The sequence below is a fragment of the Pinus tabuliformis genome, chromosome 3_2 (genome assembly GCF_031772625.1).
Source record: "Pinus tabuliformis cultivar Carrire ecotype Pingquan chromosome 3_2, CPIR1, whole genome shotgun sequence".
NCBI lineage: Eukaryota > Viridiplantae > Streptophyta > Pinopsida > Pinales > Pinaceae > Pinus > Pinus tabuliformis.
This window is the reverse complement of record NC_142302.1, coordinates 102210354-102228840: the sequence shown is the minus strand read 5'-3', so window position 1 is coordinate 102228840 and position 18487 is coordinate 102210354.

Genomic DNA, 18487 nt, shown 5'->3' with positions numbered 1-18487 from the left:
TTAGTTGGGTAACTCAAATTTCATGCATGCATGAGTTAATTATGGTTGATTTATCAATTAACTGGTTGAACACATGAAGTTTCACCCCATTGTTAGACCTCCTACTAGTTCCTCCAATAGTTGGAACTAGTTTAACTGACGTTAACCCAGTTTAACTGAATTAAACTATTACAACTCAAATTAAATTCAACCTACGCTCCTAAAATTTAGGAGACACTCTACATGACTCAAGTCATACCCTCAACTTGAATTAACTGATCCAGCTAAGTGAAATTAACTTAGTCAACTCATTCTTGTTGTCTTGTGATGTGTAATTACAATTTTCCCCTAATTTAATTCAAGGGGAAAATAAATTAGGATTTTCTTGTTGCCATTTTCGACAATGCGGGCATAAGTAGTGTTAAAAAAAATTATGTTTTAGGATAACTGCAATAGAATTTTCTCAACACATTCTCAATGGAGGAAAGCGATGCGTGATTCCAGAAATGTAATGGAAGGTTCTGAAGCCTTACCCAAATCAGGGTTGTAGAAATTGATTTTGTAACCGGGTCAAAAGTGGGAGTCCAGGGCTAGATGAAGAGGCTAGCACTCACCCAAAACCATGACCCAGATTCATTGATGGCCTTCTTGTACTCAATCTTAACAAAACCCACAGTGAATAAACCCTGATCCATAGGGTAAATTTTAGCTCGTTTGTCAAAAGGGGTTTCCATGGCTTTGAGATCCATTTATGCATATCAACCAACTGTGGCCAGTACCCATTAAACCTACAAACCAAACCATTCTTAGACAAATATTTTTCACAGAATAAAACTTCCTCATCCACAAGAAAATTAAGAGAAAAAAATTATTATACCACCAGAAGACCATAATAAAACTTTAGCAATGAGTTGTATGAAACTGAAGAAGAGTTAGTTTAACCGACAGCCATACCTACAAAAGAGATAGATTTATTTTCTAAATCACAAGGATTCACCATTTAACGATATGCAAAAGAGATCTGCAAATAGAGTGAAGATTGAGCAGTTAGGGTGAAACCCTAGCCATCGCAAGGGTTTCCAAAGCTCCTTCCATCTCCCCACCTTTTTTAATATGGGTCCAGTTTTTTTTTGTATAGTTTTTTTTTTAACCAAAAATGAGTACTGAGGGGCAGCAGGAGCATGAGGGGTTCTATTTTTCCCCAACAAACAAGTTGAAATAAAATATTCATGGGGTTTAGGAGTAGAAACAAACAATAAAGCAAAATTTGTAGTGATGTGGAAAGGGTTGGATCTAACTCTATCTTTGGGGATAAAAAAAATCAAAGTGGTTTGAGATTACCTATTAGTCATAAGGATGTTTACTCATATTAATGCAATAAATAAGGAACAAAAATCTACCCTTGTTTTAAGAATTGAATATCAACTAGAAAAATATGAATTGTTTCATATCCTTTGTCACCTCAATTCTGTCGCGAATGGAATGGCGAACCATGCAGTATATTTGGGTGATGGCATGTGCGAGATAGATGGGAGGACGATTAGCCTCATTCAAATTCCACAGGAAAATTTCAGACAGAGAAGTGAATGCCTCCCTTGATCACTCAAAGGATTGGAAGATGTGTGAAATCATGGCAGGTTGGCAGGCCAAATGGTGTAAGGAATGTATGTAAGTGGAGAGCCCTAGTGTGAACACAGTATAGGTTGGGAAGATACAGTGATGTAGCCTCGAAAAACGCAGGTTGAGAAACCCCCGATGGAGGACTTAGCTTGGTGGAAAAGGGTCATTGAGTTTCTATTAAAGCTACTTATGGGTAGGATGGACCTCCTCACTCATTATGTAGAACTCTTGGAGAAAGTCTGGGCAGCAAACATCGAGTGCATAAAAGCCAAGTTTGAAAGTGTGGAAGCCACGCTAGAAAGAAGAATTGTGAAGATGGAGACAAATCTTTTTACCTCCAATTTGGAGCTAATAAACGACAACATCTTTAGCGAGGTGCAAGAAACCATTACAAGGTTGCTTGAAGAGGTCATCACCCAATATCAGTCTCGGGAAGGAGAACGAGATGCAAGTGCAGGGCCGAGTGGGTAGGAAAAGAAGGAGTGCGAGGAAGCCAGGAAGTCCAACCGAGTGGGAAGGAAAAGGAGGAATGCAAGGAAATCGGGAATTTGAATCTAGTTTAATGTTTTTCATATGTTATGTCGTTTTATGTTTATATTAGGTCTTTTCTTTAGATATTATGGGAATTATCAATGTTTTGTAATAGTGACAAAGGCAAGTAAAAGGAAGAAACTAGAAATATGGATGTATTGGGACCTGGAAATAGATGCACAAATTGTTGCAAGTTTTGTAAAAATGGTTATTGCCGTGCAATTCCAGATTTTGAATATAACAAAGTATTTGTTATGTTCACAAAAAAAATGAGTATTGTTATTAAAGCCATGCCCAATCGTTGTAAAAACCTAAGAGATTTACATTACATGTTGTTCCTATCCATCTAATGTTTACAAAATCACTGTCAGCCCAAAACCAAAAAACATCAAAAGTCCCATGGCTTGATATAACTATTAATTATCGAGAATGGTGAATTCGACAAAACTAATCCAAAACCAAAAAACATTTACAGTCAGACATTCCAGTAATCAGTTAATAAACCAAAGATACTGGACAATTGAGATAAAGGGACTGAATCATTTCAGCGCCTGGATTGACTTGACCGGAGCCCTTCAACTGGAGATCAGTAATGATACCTCTCAAATCATTCACTTCGTCCTCAAGCCATGAAATAAGATGCAATAATGTCACAATATGATCCAAAGCTTTACAATCATAGGCCCATTGCTAATAAAATTTGACCTTCATGTCATAAATCTCTGAATTTATAACTATATGTGTTTCTTTGCGATGTTCACACACAGTCAAGCTGAAGAATCTGAATCATCTAAAATCATATCCATTTTATCAATGTAACACCCTCCTCCCACATCTACCCAAGGAATGGCCAACCGGGGTAAACATGTGACAAGAAGTTACTATGATACGATTCAACCTCCTAAGTCACATTAAGGAAGTAAAACAAACATAAACACACCATACGAACCTTCAACATCAACAATAGGACTCCTGATAACTATCCCAGCCTTTCTGCTAACCAAACCTGGGTTCCACTAAGTATTTAAACTATTAAACCTTTGGACACTCCCATGTTATGGGCATGCCAACATCCAGAGAGCTCTAGATGCTCCCACAAGCCTGCATGCTTGTGTCCAGGAACTATTTCCAGCAAACCTGTGCCAAAGTCTAGAGAATTTAAGGCACTTTTCAAGCCTAGAATTCCAACCACTGCCCAGAACTTGTTGTAACTTCTGGAATCCATTAAACACATGATGACAAGACTAATAAACCAAAAAATAACTCTAGGACTAGGCCTGACCACCCCTAACCGGAACTGACATTCTATCAAACACTTGGCATGAATGAAGTCTACAGGTTTAAATAACAAATCTAAGCATAGGGGTCTCATACTTATCTGAGATTTCTTATGAGGCATTGCTTCCTTATCACTTAGCTATAGTTTCATCCAGTAGGCCATAGATACATTGTTCAATTCATATACAAGTAAAAACAAGATGGGAGCCATACATAGCCACTGTCATAATACATATTCATCACCAACATAATAACAACATAAATACCAAGGATACAATAGTCATAGAATCCACATATAAACCAGTATAATACTCATGAGATAACAAGGAGAAATGACCTCATATTAATGATGAAAATTCCAACTCGGTATGGGACTACAACATTCCACCCGACCATATAATGGTTGAGCCAAATCTCTCTTCATCCATTCATCCCCATGTCATATTACAAGAATGAATGTGGGATCTCATAAAACACATCAATAAAAACCATTGAGGGCTTCTAGAGGCCAAACCACCTCAACCCATCAAACAGTGATTCCACCTCACGATCGGACATCACAAAACCATCATCATATTGGTCTCTACTCAAGCCTTCTAGGGCTCTAGAGTGTTTTTTCCCACCCGGCTTCCAGGACTAGTAACAGTTGTTGTCGGGCTCCAGGGAATTTGTCCAACCAATCCTCCAGGACTAGTAATTCAACCCACCAAGGGCTCCATAGCATTTGTCCAACCAAGGCTCCAGGACTAGTAAATTGACCCAAGCTCTTACGGGGCTTCCATAGCATTTGTGTAACACCCCCTCCCAAGTCTACCCAAAGTAACCATGCCAACCAAGGTAAACATGAGGAGAGATGCTACTATAATCAGATTCAACCTCCTAGGTGACCTCAAGGAAGTGGAATCGACGGAACATCACATACAGTCATCCAACATCATCAACGGACCCCTCAGGAGACAAGTCAACCACTCAGACAGCCTATCTATGGGTCCCATTGCTATTCTATAGCTCTTGGCCATGAGTCACTCTCATGCTATGGGTAAGGGAGTGACCAGCAACTCAAATTCACTCTCACAGGCCTACCTGCCAGCGACTGTGGTCCAAAAATTCCAATTCTGTTCCAGAGACCCTGAGATTTAAGCCACTTTTCTAGCCCATAATCCTGGCTTCTGCCCATAACTTGTTGTAACTTTCAGAAATGATTAAAAAATGTGATAACAACATTGATCAATGAAAAATCACCCTCATGACTAGGCCTGAGCATCCCCAGTTGGGACTGACATTCTATCAAACACTTCGCATCAATGCAACCTACAGGTCTAGGATACACGACAGAGCATAAATGACTGAAACAACTTATGAAACATCATCAGAAGGATCACCTCCTTCTTCATTGAACTACTATATCATCAATTAGGTCTTGCATCCATCCATTTAACAATTACAAGTAAATACATGAAATAACCATGACATAAACCAATCACACAACCATGCTTATAACCATAATTAAACCATGTCAATATTAGAGATATGATAACCATTAAATCCACATGTAAATCATTGCAAAAGTAAGAGAATTTAGCTTTTATTAATCACAGGCAAATCTAACCAGGTTCGGAACTTCCACGTACCACCTGACCATAGACATGGTTGAACCAAATCTCTCTTTCAGCTAGTCACCCATGTGCCATATTCCAAGCATGAATGTGGGATCTCATAGAACAACTAATCCAAGAACAACCAAGGGAATCCAGAGGTTAAACCACCTCCACCCTTATCCATCATGATCACACCAAAATCTGTGCTCCGATCCCAACCTAACAGAACTTGGAATGCCATCCAAAATCCATCACTATCCTTGAGGAATTTTTCATCTCCTTATCTCTTAAGGCTTTACTGCAATCCAAACCCAGATCACTAGGCCCTAAATCGAGACTTCTCCCTCAGGATTTACCGTGTATCCCACCAAAATCGGTCAAGGGATTCCTAGGAATTTGGGAAAGAACCTCGAGACCACCTCCGCCCCAGATTCTGAAATCCATCCAACAATTCCAAAGTTCTAAAACCAAATAAACATCCCCACATACCATGAAATCTGGAAAAAGGCTAGGCTAGGCTGAAAACCACTGTCATGACCCAGCAAAACCATGCCACCGATAGCAAGAGAACCATACACCAACATGCAAAGCCATGCATGTCCAAACCAAATAGGAAATCACACATGCAAAAGGTTACCTGCAAGTATTTCTGCTGAAGCTACTTGATCATGCTTTCCTTTCATTGTTCCTTGCTTGCTTTTCCTTTCCTTTCCTTTGCTCCAAGCTAGAGTGCTCCAAGAAAATCTAATTGACCAAGAGAGTGAGAGAGAGAGAATAATGAGAGAGCTCCAAACTTGAACTTGACAAAAGCCATGAATTGATCCTCATAAGCCTTTTTATGCATGAGGCCTCTAATTTCTTCATTTTCCATTATTTTCCTTCAATTTCCTCCTCACATGCAACCTTTGACCTTTTACCTTCATTTTCTCCTAATTTCCTTTATTTTCATAAATAAATGTGCCAAAAAAAAATTGTCTTTTAATGCCTTAGCCTTAGCCTTTTCCAAATTTCCTTAGCCAAAACACATATGCAGTGATGCCCACTAGGATATCTTTGTCCAACATTCAACTTGGAATACGTGTCCCTTAACCGTGGTCTTATTTTTCCTTTATTAACTTTTATTACATGAAATTTTCCATGAGGGTTGTTACATAACCCGCCCCCTTGGGGAACACCGTCCTCAATGTTAAACCACACCAAGACCTTAGAAAATCCGTTGAAAAGCAAACATACTGCCTATGGAGCTTTACAACTTAGCTCGTTGCAATATTTACAATGAAGAACCTGCTCAAAAGCAAAACAACATGACAAGCTAATAACCATACCGTTTATTGGAGCTTTATAACTTAGCTCATGGCGGTATTTACATCCATATACATATACAAATATCAAAAACATCAACAAAACATATTCCAAACATAACCATCATCAAACCAAAACTGCTTTGCCTCAACCAGCAAACAATGCAGGATATAGGGCCCGCATCTGATCTACAATCTCTCATTTAGCTTCTTCAGGCCCAAAGTGCTTCCACTGCACTTTAACTTGCTCTATGGATCTATTCCTGAGCATGAGACGTTTCCGTTGGAAATGCACTGAGGCTCCGCCTAGAATTCTCCTTCTTGCTCCACCTTCAATACAGACCAATCAATAACATGATCAACATCCTTTCTATACTTCTTAAGCAATGAAATATGGAAAACATCATGGAGTTTCACTATTGGAGGCAGTGCAAGTCAATATGCCATCGGTCCAATCCTCTCAAGTATCTCAAAGGGCCCGCAATACCATGGTGCCAACTTGGCACATGAACCAATCCTCAAAGAGCTTTTTTTGGGCTTGATGTGCAAATACACATGCTCCCCAACTTGAAACTCCTTGAACACCCTATGTTGATCTGCATAACTCTTTTGTCTATCCTATGTTGCCTTTAGATTCTTCTTTATAACCTACATTTCTTGCTCCATATCTACCAACATGTCCGGTCCAATAAGTACCCTATTCACTGGATCACTCCAGCCGATGGGAATGTTACAACTTTGTCCATATAATGCCTCAAAAGGACTCATCCTCAATGACTCCTAATAACCGTTGTTGGATGCGAACTCAACCAATGGTATATACTCTTCCCATTTCCTCTGTTGGTGCATCACGTACATCCTCAGCATATCCTCCAAGATCTTGTTGACCCTCTCTGTCTGACCATTTGTCTGTGGATGATAAGTTGTGTTGAAGTCCAGCTTTGTACCCAAGCTTGGAAATAGTTCCTTCCAAAACTTGGAAGTAAACCTTGCAGCCATGTCCGACACAATATTCTTTCGAACACCATGTAGTCTCACTATCTCTATGATGAATACATGTGCTACCTCACTAGCTGAATATGTAGTCTTTACTGGAATGAAGTGAGCTACCTTGCTCAACCTGTCGACCATGACCATAATAGAATCATGTTGCTTCATTGTCCTCGGAAGACCTATAATGAAATCCATGGAAATGACCTCCCGTTTCCATTTTGGAATTGCTATAGGTTGTAGTAGGCCACCTAAATTCTTGCAATCTGCCTTTACCTGCTGACAATCTAAGCATCTAGCCACGAACTCAGCCACTTCTTTCTTTAGATTTAGCCAATAATATAACTTATTTACCATTGTCAATGTCTTCTAATATCCGGGATTACCCAAATACACTTTCACATGAAACTCCCTCAAGACAAGCTTCTTGAGCTCACTGCAATTCGACACACATATCATGTCTCAAAACCTCACCAAGCCATCTGTCGTGAGACAATAGTCTGCATCCTGATCCCCTGTGCCTTCACCTGCACCTCTACCTACACCTGTACCTGTACTTGTGCTCTGTTGTAACGTGCATGATCTCCATGTACTTGTCATCTCGTTGTCCTACCTACAAGATCATATCCTGTAACTCTGTCCCATAAGAGCTTATAATTGTTATATGATTTACATGTACCTTCCTACTAAGAGCATCTGCAACCTGATTCTCCTTCCCTTTGATGTATCTAATCTCAAAGTCAAACTCACTAAGGGTAGCCAACCATTTAGCTTGCCTGGCATTTAGATTCGAGTTGTCAAACAAATATATAAACCCACTGTGATCGCTCATCAATGTAAAGCTCCTACCTAGAAGATAATGTCTCCACATCTTCAATGCATGTATAATCGTTGCTAGCTCAAGATCATGTGTCGAATAGTTCTGCTCATGCTCATTCAGTTTCTGTGACTCATAGCACACTACCTATCCTTCTTGCATGAGAACTCCACCAAGTCCCCTTTTGAAAGCATCTATAGACACAACAAACTCCTGGTTCGGATTCATAATCTTTAGTACTGGTGCATGTGTTAAAAATTGCTTAAGCTGCTCAAAACTATCTTCACATTCCATCGTCCATTCAAACTTATTACCTTTTCACTACAATGATGTGATATGGTATGCAATGCATGAGAAGTTCCTGATGAACCTCCTATAGTAACCTGTCAATCCCATAAATGATCTCACCTCATCTACATTGTTAGGAGGTGCCCATTCCATGATGGCCCTTATCTTTTTCGGATGTACTTCTATGCCTTCCTTGGAGACAACATGTCCCAAGTAATGTACCTCAATCTGAAAGAATTTTCACTTGCTAAGTTTAGCATACAACTGATGCTCTCTTCGCTATCTTAACAATATTGTTAAATGTTCAGCATGTTCCTCCTCATTCTTAGAATATACCATTATATCATCAATGAATACAATAACAAACTTGTCCAAATAAGGATGCAACACGCTATCATCAAACACATGAATGTAGCTGGACCATTAGTCAAGCCGAATGGAACAACAACAAACTCATAATGCCCATACCTGGTCCTGAAAGCGGTCTTGAAGATATCCTCTTCCTTGATGTGTACCTGATGGTATCTAGATCTCAAGTCGATCTTAGAGAACATTGATGCTCCCTTTAGCTGATCAAAAAAATCATCAATCATCGGCAAAGGGTAACTATTCTTGATCGTTACCTTATTTAGCTACCTATAATCAATGCATAATCTAAGAGTACCATATTTCTTCTTTACGAACAACACTGTTGCACCCCAAGGTGATACAATGGGTCTGATGTATCCTTTGTCTGACATTTCCTTTAGATGCAACTTCAACTCTACCAACTCAAGTGTGCTCATCCTGTAAGGTGCTTTTGATGCTGGAGCTGCCCCTGGTACTAACTCAATAGAAAATTCTGCCTCCCTATGAGGTGGCAACTCTGAAATGTCCTTAGGAAATACATCCTGAAACTGTTACAATCCTGGGTACTTTCTCAACACATTAGCATCCTCAACTTCCTTACCCTTGTCACTGGAAATGTGTACTGCAAACATGACACAACCTTTTTTGCAACTACACTTAGCCTGCATAATGGTAACCATCCCTATTGATGTAGGCTTCTTCCTTCCTTGCAAGGTCCTCTTTTCCCCACTATCATCCACACAGTCAATGGCCTTGTTGAAGCAATCCACTTTGGTTCTGTGAAGGTATAGCCAATCCATAACCAAAAGCACACTATACAATCCCAATGGCAATACATTCAACTGTATTGTTGTAGGCATACCATTTAACTCAAATGCACAAGCTCTTACCCAATGGTGAACTCACTTCTTTGTACCTGTAGCCAACTATACCAACCAAGATTTTGCATGCACTTCTTTTCTCAAACCACACTTATCCACCAGGTCAGGATTAATATAACTATAGTTAGATCCAGGATCAATCAAAATAGAAACAACTTGATCACAAATCTTACCGTCCATCTCAATGATCGATGCTTGATGATCCGCCTGCCTGTTATCCATAATTGCATAAATATGAGGAATGCTATGACCAACATCACCAACTATATGCGCCTCCTGAGCATTGTATATCTGGGGTCTACCACCACTCTGATATTGCGGACAATCCCTCTTATGATGATCCTTACCACATATCCAACATTACAATGGTTCCTTACCACCGCCTCTATCCTGTTGCTCTCCATGTTCCTTTTCGGCTGCATTGAATCTCTTGTAAGGAACTGCATTATCTTTCTCACTTTCATCTTGAGCTCTTCCTCTCTTTGGTGGCCACTTCACTTTAGCTTTGTCATTTCTTTTCAAGTCATGTTTAGGCTCAACTTTGTGCTTCGACTGCTCATAACAATGCTTCAACTTTCGGATAACCTCCTCCAACGATCTAGGCTCATCGATCTCAATCTGGTCTATGTATGCAACTGGCAGTGCACTGATGAACCTCTGAACCTTGGCCTTCTCCTCTCTGAGGTAAGGCACATATCTCAACAACTCCAAAATATGATAGTATACTCCTCATCTGTCATAGAACCCATCCGCATCTCATAAAACTCCTTAGCTTTGTCATCATAATACCTCTTAGACAAGTACTTCTTCTTGAAGAGCTTTTCGAATGCATGCCAAGTCAAGTCATCCTCATGTATGTCCTTGATATTCTTCATGTCTTCCCACCAAATATCCATTTTACCTTTGAGATTGAAAAGGTATATCCTTGCTTTCATGTTTTCTAAGTAACCATGCAAGCCTCCGCATCCTATGATTTCTTCATATATCCATCAAAGGTAGGTGTATTTTCCTTCTTGAACTCATCTGTCAAATATCACCTATCATTCCTCTTGTATGGATGATAACAATGACAATCATGATGTCTATTAGAACCAGAACTAGAGTAATACATGTGTTCAGTACCTCTCCTATCTGGAGTGTCTAAGAACCTGCCATCTCTAATAGTGTCAAACCTATCTAACCTGTGTCTACTATGAGACATTCTTCCATATGCCCCATTAGTTCTATCCTCATGTCCATGGTTGATCCGAAGAGGTCCCTATCCATACAAATCTGACAAACTCTGAAGTAATATCGCATTCACCATATATTGTTTCTCTTGTGCCTGCATGATTTTGTCATTGTGTGCTTTGCAACTCCTTATTTCTTCCTTCAGCTTCTCAATGTGTCTGCTAAGTCAGAAGAGTGCCCACACAACGCTGCCCATCTGATTCATAGGGAGATTCTATATAGTCTACCACCTTATTGGCCATCTGATATCTTTCCTACAAGGCATACTATGTCAGCTAAACCAAATCACCATAAATCAATGTACCTTAGCATACTCAGGGAGGATACCTCATATGCAAGATACCCAAATCAACATGATGCATGTACAACATAACCATAATAACATATAGACATATATCAATAAGTGCATCCACGCATAACCATCATACTAACTAGGGTCCAATCATCAATGCAAGGCCATATCAACAATGCATGCTATGACCTCATGCATGACAACAACCATTACTCCAGTATAAACATTTCCTCATGAAACTATCAACCTGCATAAGCAATGCCTAATCAACTACACATAAGCATAACTACATGTAGTTGAGCATAAGCGATCAATTCCTGTAATCAACATACAAGACTTATGCATGTAATCAAATAACCAAGAATGTAACCCAACATACAAGAATGCAATCAAGTTGCATATAATTGTATAACCAGTCATATACTCATGATGATGCATTCCATAAAATCGACATAACTTACTCATGATAACCTTACTTCTACCATGGTCAATATGATGTAGTGTAATAAGCACATGGAACGTTAGTGTAAGAGCCACACATGCAACTGATATGCATGACCAACACATTCATCCATATCTGTAGCACCAAATATGACACAAAAGATAGCGTAGCCATGCTCTGATACCAATCTATAACCACCCCTCCCAGGTCTACCCAAAGTAACCATGCCAACCGGGCTAAATATGAGGCTAGATGCTACTACAATCAAACTCGACCTCCTAGGTGACGTTAAGGAAGTGGAATCGATAGAACATCACATATAGTCATCCAACATCATCAACAAAACCCTCAGGAGACAAGTCAGCCTCTCAGACAACATGTCCCTCGGTGCTGCTGCTATTCTACAACTCTTAACCCTCAATCGCTCTCATGCTATGGGCAAGGGAGTGACCAACAACTCAAAGTCGCTTTCACTGGCCTGCCTGCCAGCTACTGTGGTCGAAAATTATTAGTTTTGTGCCAGTGACCCCAGGGTTTTAGCCAATTTTCTAGCCCATAATCTTGGCTTCTGCCCATAACTTGTTGTAACTTCCAGAAATCATTGAAAACATGATAAAAATATTGATCAATGAAAAATCACCCTCGAGACTAGGCCTAAGCATCCCCAACGGGGACTAACATTTTGTCAAACACTTGGCATCAATGCAACCTACAAGTTTAGGATACAAGACAAAGCATAAATGACTAAAAAAACTTATGAAACATCATCAGAAGGATCATCTCCTTCTCCATTGAACTACTAGATCATCAATTAGGTCTCGCATCCATCCATTTAATAGTTACAAGTAAATACATGACATAAACTGTCACACAACCATGCTTATAACCAGCATTAAACCATGTAAATATCATAGATATGACAATCATTAAATCCACATGTAAATTAATGCAAAAGTAAGAGAACTTAGCTTTTATTAATCATAGGCAAAATCAACCAGGTTTAGGACTTCCATGTACCACCCGACCATAGACATGGCTGAACCAAATCTCTCTTTCATCCAATCACCCTCGTCTCATATTCCAAGCATGAATGTGGGATCCCATAGAACAACCAAGGGAATCCAGAGGTTAAACCACCTCCACCCTCATCCAACTGTGATCACACCAAAACCGGTGCTCCGATAACAACCAAACCGAACTTGGAATGCCATCTGGAATCCATCATTATCCTTGAGGAATTTTTTGTCTCCTTGTCTCTCACACTTTATCGTAGTCCAAACCCGTATCACTAGGCCCTAAATCAAGACTTCTCCCTCAAGCTTTACCATGTATCTCGCCAAAATCGATCAAGGGATTCCTAGGCCTTTGGGAAAGAACCTTGATACGACCATCGCCTCAGATTCTGAAATCCATCCGACAATTCCAAAGTTCCAAAACTGAATAAACATCCCAACATATGATGACATTCGGAAAAGGGCTAGGCTAAGCTGAAAACCACTGCCATGACCCGGAAAAGCCACGCCATTGACAACAAGAGAACCATACACCAACATGCAAAGCCATGCATGTCCAAACTAGCTAGGAAATCACACATGCAAAAGGTTACCTGCAAGTATTCCTGTTGAAGTTGCTTGATCCTGCTTTCCTTTCCTTGTTCCTTGCTTGCTTTTCCTTTCCTTTCCTTGCTTTCCTTTGCTCCAAGCTAGAGTGCTCCAAGAAACTCTAATTGACCAAGAGAGTGAGAGAGAGAGAGAATAATGAGATAGCTCCAAACTTGAACTTGACAAAAGCCATGAACTGATCCTCAAAATCCTTTTTATGCATAAGGCCTCTAATTTCTTCATTTTCCATTATTTTCCTTCAATTTCCTCCTCACATGCAACTTGTGACCTTTTACCTTCCTTTCCTCCTAATTTCCTTTATTTTCATAAATAAATGTGTCAAAATGCCTTTTTTGCCTTTTAATGCCTTTGCCAATTTTCCTTAGCCAAAACACACATCCAGTGATGCCCACTAGGATATCTTTGCCCAACATTCAATTTGGAAAATACGAGTCCCTTAACTGTGGTCTTATTTTGTCTTTATTAACTTTTATTACATGAAATTTTCCACTAGGGTTGTTACAATTTTCCCAACCAAGGCTCCAAGACTAATAACTCAACCCAATCCATTACAGGACTTCCAGAGCGTTTGTCCAACCAAGGCTCCACAAACTAATAACTCAACCCAAGCTAAAAGAAACATGAGAACCAACCATAAAAACAAATAATTAAACCCACAACACCATGGTTATCCAAGAAATGATAAGACTAGGAAAATCCACTGTCAATCCAGGCAATCCTCCATGCCAATGACAGATCAAAACCAAGAAACCACATGCATGTGTCATGCATGCCAAAACTAGCAAGGAAACCATACATGCAACTCGATACATGCAAAGAAATCCAGTTATAGTTGTTGATCCCAATGTCCTCTTGCACTTTCTGACCCTTCCTTTGCCTTCTTGCTCCAAAACTCCACGTATGACATACTCTCCAAGAGTGCTCCAAGAAAACTCTAAGTGTCCAAGAGTAAGAGAGAGAGAGAGAGAGAGAGAATAGAGAGAGAGCTCCAATGCTGAACTAACCAAGCTTACCCACTAATCCTTATAAGCCTTTTTATTAATGAGGCCTCTATTTTCTTCAATTTCCATTATTTTTCTTCATTTTCCTCCTCACATGCAACCTATGACCTGTCACCTCCCTTTTCTCCTAATTTCCATTATTTTCATAAACAAAATGCCAATCAATGCCTCACGCCTTTCTAAAGCCTTTGACATTGCCTTTGCCAATTTCCTAATTAGAATAAACTGAGTGAACACCCACTAGGATGTTTTGCCCACCATTCAGCTTGGAATATGTGTCCCATCACCATGGCCTTATATATTTTTACATGGATTTTTAACCAGGGCTATTACAAAACCCTCCCCCTTGGGGGAACACTGTCCTCCGTGTTCAATGACACCTATAACCAACAAGACTGCTGAAAATAAAACATACTGCTCATGGAGATTTATTACATAGCTCATTGCAGTATTTACAGTGACCATCTACTAAAAATGACAATCATATCGTTTCTGGGGCTTTATAACACAACTCATTACAATATTTACAATAACCACCACATATACTTATACATATTTTCTTCAACTAGCAAATAACCATATTCTTTGTGGAGCTTTAAAAACCAGCTCGATACAATATTTACAATAATATACACACATACACATATCTACATTTTCTGAACCAGTAAATAAAAGGATACGATGCCTGCATCTGCAACAAGGGAATCCAGAGGCTCACACCTCCACCCTCAAAGTAATACCAGGATTCACCTCCTTCCTAGGAAGCCCAGAATCCACTTCCAAAGTCAAACCGCATCAAATGTCCAGTGCTACAATCCAATGCCACTTGTCTTCTCAGCGAACAATTACCGGCTCATTGTTACAGGGCACACTCCCAATGTGCATCTGATTCCATCTGGTAATGCTAATGACCAAAACAAATCCATTCTCGACCTTCCTTTCTCTGCTACACAATCCCTCGAGCAATTCGGTCACTCCCTTTCATGCAGTCACTCCCCTTCCAAGTTTTGTTGGCACCCCCATCCCAGGTAGTCCATCCCTCGGCAAGGTTTCCTTGCATCAGAAGGTCCAAAAACCAATACATATCCCTGCCTTATAACTATCGTACCAGTCATATCATGCTCATGGAAGTCAGTGAACATTATTGGGTACCAATGTTCCACAATGGCCCTGTTCCTGAATGCTTTACCAACATACTGCTGCATGTTCCAATTCCTTTTGTTTTTGTTGCTAATGCTTGCTATCAATTTCAACCACCCAACTAGGCATTTCCGTGCTTCTTGTACCAAGCACATAACTTCCATTAGATTTAAAATAAATTGAAATAACTTGAAATCATACCTCATTGGTGGCTCGTCAACAAGGCACACTTGCAATTTTGTTCGCTTCCTGTCACAACAAGTCAAACTAGCATCTTTGACCAAATAATCATGTATAAACATATCACATAATGTTAGCTCAAAACATAACCATCATAGATCAAAATCATAAGTCACATGTATCCATCATAAACTAGAATCATAGATCACATGCATAATAAAACTGAAATAAAATATCAATTCTTATCCTTTAATTGATCCTTCGCTTCTACCTTTATTCTTTCCATACACACACCAAATCAGTTGCCACACTCGACAAACACCCAGTGCCTTCTCCTCAACTAGGTGCACATACACATAGTGTGCATCACATGCATACAACCACACACGACACACAACGCCATGCAATATATGCACCTATACCTGACATACAACACATACACCTACACATAGTGTACAACACAACACAATACATACACCTACATCCAATGTACACCACAAAACAATACAAACACCTACACCCAATGTACAACACAATAAATATATGTACATAATGTACAACATAATGAATACACATGTCACAATGCCATGATTACACAATGCACATACGTAGTACCGCATGCCCGCAACACAACATGTGCGACATGCACACAATACCACATGTACACTAGTACCATATGTACAACATGTACACAGTATCACATGTACACAACACCACCTGCACAACGTGTGCACAACATCACATGTACACATCACCACCTGCACAATGTGTACACAACGCCACATGTACACCACACCACCTGTGCAATGTGTACACAACGTCAGACGTACATAACACGACAAGTACATGACACCACATGTACACAGCACCATATGCACAACATGTACACATCACCACCTACACGCAACACCACATGTACAACATGTACATGACACCACATTCTGACAACACCACTTGTACAATCATGCACACAACAACATATGTACATAGTACCACTTGTACAACATGCACACAACACCATATGTATAGAGCATTGCATATACAACATGTACACAACATCATATGTACACAACACGACATTCCAACATATGCACAACACCATATGCACACAACACCACATATCCATCATGCGCACAATACAATATGTACATAGCACTGCATATCCAACATGTGCATAACACCATTTATACCCAGCACTATATACGCAACATTCACACAACATTATTTGTACCACCATGTACACAACATTGCATAAACAACATGTACACATGCTATATATGCACAACACCGCATGTGCACAACATCACAAATGCAACATATACAACATATGCACAACAATAGTACCACACATTCAGATACCACATTGTCTCTACCAGGAAACCTTGTTTCAAGTGTCTTTCCACGGTCCATGCTTATCCTAGCATGCTGCAAAGCTCATTGCTTTCATTCCGCTGATGTAACACTCAACATTACCTATCCATAACATCAACATAGGCATAATACAAGCATATAATATCAATTCATATCCACATGGTACTGGCCTGATAGATCTATTAGACTACTCTTCCCACTTGATTCCTCGTCAACCAAGAACCTCTTCATGCCATTCACTTGCATAAGCAATCATTCTTCCACAAGAATGGTCCATGATGACCCTATCAGACAGTGACATAGATACATGGATACATACATACATACATATACATAAACATTAGCATAAACAATCATGATCCTGTCAGACAACGATATGCATACATACACATACACACATATAAACATCAACATAAAATAATAATGATCTAGTCAGTCAACGACATACATACATACATATGTACATACAAACATTAGCATAAAATAATCATGATCCATGATGACTCTATCAGGCATGACATACACACATACATACATGTATATACATATAGACATTAGCATAATCATGATCACAACATAATCACTAGATACCATAATGTCAAGGTTAAGAGAACTCCCTTTGTCTATGCACACCATGCACAACACTAAGAACAATTGTTCCCAACATAGCCAAGGCATTTGATGCCTAAGATAAATTTACTTCACCTTTCTTGTTACCTTTCTCATGACTGTACTGCCACTGTCCATTTACACCAATGGACCGAACCAATCCAATCGATTGTCATATTCTTACCTTCAACTTCCCTTACTCATGCACTGAGCTTCATTTGGTCACATTACCTGCTATGTTTCATTCAGCTCTCCCTAAGCTCCACTAACTTTCCTTTTTCCCAACCAATTCTCAAGACTCAAAGCTTAAAAGGCAAGCATAAGAAACAAACAAGAAGAAAACCCTGAAAACCAATAACAACACGACTCCGCAAACTAAGTGGTATGGCCATACACTAGTCATAAACAAAACTGCAAATCAAGTGTGAACAAATCTCAAAAGATTAGAAGCACAAGACTAGAAAAAAAAGAACACCATAACTCAATCCCCATGGTTCCCAGTGCTTCCAAAGGAAAGCTCAACCTGAGCCTTCTTCATAATTTCATAGCAATGTCTTACCATGCAACTCCCTGCATCACACTACCAGAAACACATAACTATCAGTGCATAAATAAACATAAAAATACATCAGTTACCTTATCTTGTTGTGCCAAGCACGTTGCCTCCTGAGACCGAGCTTGCCTACCTTATCGATCGAGAGGGAGAAGGAGCATTGATACACTAGTGGGAACGAGACTAAAGCCAACAACCCTTAGAAACAGGCAGGTGGTAATCGAGCACATGTGTGCCATGTCTCAAGGGACTCCAATTCCCTTTCCAGATATAGCTATAACTAGACACCCACTATTATACCTGTCAAATACATGTCCATGAATATAACACATACCCACATAATTTCAGACAATATTAGGGTTAAGAAGACTTCATGTCTGTAAAGCACTAATTCGTTTGGAATTGCAGTTTCTAAA